This window comes from Myotis nattereri (assembly GCF_964212035.1).
Source record: "Myotis nattereri genome assembly, chromosome: 3".
NCBI lineage: Eukaryota > Metazoa > Chordata > Mammalia > Chiroptera > Vespertilionidae > Myotis > Myotis nattereri.
This window is the reverse complement of record NC_138077.1, coordinates 198,548,308-198,552,249: the sequence shown is the minus strand read 5'-3', so window position 1 is coordinate 198,552,249 and position 3,942 is coordinate 198,548,308.

Genomic DNA, 3,942 nt, shown 5'->3' with positions numbered 1-3,942 from the left:
AAAGCCAACCATCAACTTTATGAAAAACTCATTACATTATCATTACCTTTCTTACTTCCTGGAGGACTGCTAAGCATTTTTATTGAATGCTTTTTATTGAATGTATTGGGTGACTGGTTAACAAAATTATACAGCACACTGCCTTGTATTTTTTTTATATATTTTACTGATTTTTTACAGAGAGGAAGGGAGAGGGATAGAGAGTTAGAAACATCAATGAGAGAGAATCATTGATAGGCTGCCACCTGCACGCCCCACACTGGGGATGGAAATAGCCTGAGTGAGGAAATTATTTACTGTCTCCGTTTCCCCTTATATCTCTCTGGTTTGGTGCTGGGCCTTTTGTTCTCTTCCTCTTCTGAGGAACTATATCATAGACTCCTTTGGCTTCAACTAACATCACTATCCCAAAATCTCCATGATTTGTATTCCAAGCCCTGTTTTCCTCTCTATGCTCCACACTCTTTGTCTACAGAACATTTCTATCTAATGTTTTATCTTCTCCAAAGATAAATTTATAATCTTTCTCCAACCCTACAAATCTCCTCCAGTATTCCCTCTGATATTAGAAACTGAAACCTCATCCACCCAGTTACTCAAATCAAACCAGGTGCCATCAGGCCGGCTGGAGTGGCTCAGTTGGTTAAGCATTGTCTTGTGCTGGGTCAATTCCCGGTCAGCGCACGTACCTGGGTTTGATCACAAACAACATCTATGTTTTTACTTTCCCTCCTCGTTCTAAGCATGTCCTCAGGTGAAAATGAGATATCATCCTTGATACCGGGTCCTTCTTTAATGCCCTCCCTCAAATCCAATCAATCACCAATACCTCTAATTTACCTCCTAAAATGCCCATTTCTCACTGTCTTCACTGCCATTCTATTATACCATCTCTTTTTTTAAAATATATTTTTATTGATTTCAGAGAAGAAGGGAGAGGGAGAGAGAGATAGAAACATCAATGATGAGAGAGAATCGTCAATTGGCTGCCTCCTACACGCCCCCTATTAGGGATTGAGCCCACAATTCCCTGGCATGGGCCCTTGACTGGAATCAAACCCTTCAGTCCGCAGGCTGACGCTCTATCCACTGAGCAAAACCAGCTAGGGCTGCACCATATCTTTTGCCTGGACTTACTGCAATACTCTTCTAATTCCTAACCTTCTCTTTTCTCCCTAAACCTATTTCCCACACTGCAACCAGAATTAAAGAGAGTTAACATCATCTTAAAACAGATACCTGAGAATGCTATGCTATTAACCTGTTACCAGCTGATCATTTGTAGCTAACATCTTCAGTTCCTATAGTTCTCCTTTCTGCCCAATTCTCCAGTTTATCTGGTGCCACCCTCTTTCTCATTATGTGCCAGTCATGCTGGCGTTCTTTCAGTTCCTCACTGGTGCCAAGCACTTTCCCTGCTTGGGGCCTTTGCACTATTGTTCCCCGGCTCCCTTCTCTCACTGTCTGGTCAATTTCTGGTTATCCTTCAGGCTTTAGCTGAAGCTCACCACCTCAGGGAAAACTTCCTTTGTCCCCCACACCCCCCAAGCCAGTTCCTCTGTGCTTTCTCATTGCACTTTGCGCAACTTTAACTGAACAACTATTTGCTTACAGTCGGTTTCCCTGACTAGTCTATAGGCTTAAGAGAACTCTTAAGTCGTTCTCTCCAGCACATTGCCTGGCCCTCAATAATTACTGGTTGAAAGAGGGATTGAATGCTTTATCTACCCAGTTGCAGAGCTGCAACTGGAACACAGACCCATGACTAGAACAGTTTTGTTTTCTCAAACCATGAGGGTCTGTCATATAAAATGATACCCCTCACTCCAGACTTCCTTTCCCTCTTCCCAGTGATTAAATATATTAGTTTTGTGTGTTCTGTTCAGGGGCCTATCAAAATCAATCTGGTAAACTAAAATCCTAGTTTAGAGATTAATTACCCTTCTCTCCAAGAATATTTGCATTTTAACTGGGAACTCCCAGATGACAGTAAGTAATCCCAAAGGATCTAATAATTTCAGGCACCATGAAGATATCATTATTGGGAGGAGGGAATTTTCACTATCATGCCATAATGGAATTACAGGAATCTACAATGTACTAGACTTGCTTCAATGTCTTTTTTTAACGTTATCTTCACAACCAGCCTTGGGAGATACTATCCCCTTTATCAAATGAGGAAATCTCTGAAAGGTTTAGTAATTTACCAGATGTTGCAAATCTGGTCCCTCCCCACCCCCCAGGTCAATCTTCCTTTTACTATGCTGATTTCAAGAATAAGTGTAGGCAACTGCTTACAGTTTATACATAAATCTGGGCCATGGGGTTAAGTGGCTGAGTAGCTTTAAAAGAGGGTTACTAGGTTTCTTTATTCCCTTGGTGGGACCTATGCTCTACGACTTGACATTTTATTGTCTTTTCCAGAAGTCCATCACATGTGGTGTCTGACCTTATTTATTCCAACCATAAATGCAATTATAGGCAGAAAAAAATGAATTGAGCACTGGGAGCATAATTGTGACGCAAAATCCAATACGCCATGTTATCATTTATTTTACCATTGAGTCCACCAAAGTCTCCTGTATCCAGGGTGTGAATGGTATCAGGTTGACACTTAATAGTGCATTATTTATCTGTTTACTACTATTTGCAATACCAAAAGCTATTGGGCTATCCTAGGATCAAATATCCCTGCATGAGGTGGGTTTGCCTCTGATTAAAAATGCTTTTGCCCATCCTTTGATCGCTTCTGGATTCTGATTCTTGAATACAGGATTTCTCTTGGGGGCAGACTGACACTATTATGTTCTTCTTGGTGTCAGACACACCTATTTAATAACTTTGTGACTTTGAACACATTACTTAACTTCTCTGTGTCCCCCCCTCCCCGCGTTGTAAAATGGAGAGACGGACAAATTATTTTGAAGATGCTGAAAGCCTTTATTAAGGCTTTGAAAACACTTAACAAAACCTAACACAGAGCAGGTATTCAAGTAGCATTAATTTCCTTTCTTCCACAGATAAGGACACTTTCTTTTTTTAATTGATTTTAGAGAGAGAGGAAGGCGGGGAGCGGGCGGGGGGAGGGGAGGGGAAGAGGGCGGGGGGAGGGGGAGGTCGGCGGTTCCACTGACCCGTGCACACACCAGCAGGCTCCGGCATGTGCTCACCGAGCGGAACCTGCCCCAGCCCGGCTCAGCGGGACGACGCTCCAACCCACTGAGCTACCGGGCAGGGCAGGACATTTCCTTTTGGAGTCCATAGACTTCATGGACCTAATAGATTCTCCGGACTCCTTGAAAGTCATGAAAAATTTTGTGTAAATGTGTGAGGGGTGACTTCATTGGAAACAAAGGCCACAGATTACGGGAGGAGGCGGGTAGTGACTATCCTAAAAAAATGGTAGATTCTAAAAAAAAAAAAAAAAAAAAAAAAAGTGTAGATTCTCCTCCCTGTAATGACTATTTCTTGCAGGGAACCGAATTTCGGTGGGTGTTTCTGTTCTTGTTCCCTGGGCACGTTTTCGTTCGCTGTCTGCTAACAGGAGGATGACCGGGCCCCTGGGGAGGGGCGTCTTTCGGAGGCAGCGCCCCCAGGAAGTCTCCCTGGGGGCTCTGCGACCCTCTCCGGGGTTTCCTCCCCGGTGGGGGTGGGGTGCCATCTGCAGCTGGGAAGCAGGTTTATTTTAAGGTCTCTCAGGCTACAGGGGCCGGTTCCTCACCGAGAGGCAGGTTTTTGTGGGGTTTCTCCAGCTAAAGTTACTCCCTCCAGGTATTAGTTAAAAACCTCGTGGTACGACCCTGCGGTCCCCACCCTCCTAGGCCCCAACCCCGAGGCGGTGGGGGCGGGAAGGCCGCGCGCGCCGCTTCCGCTCCTCCGGCCCGCCAGAGGGCGCTGCGGCCCCGCCTCGTCCTTCTGGGGGCGCTTCGCGCCGGGCCCCTT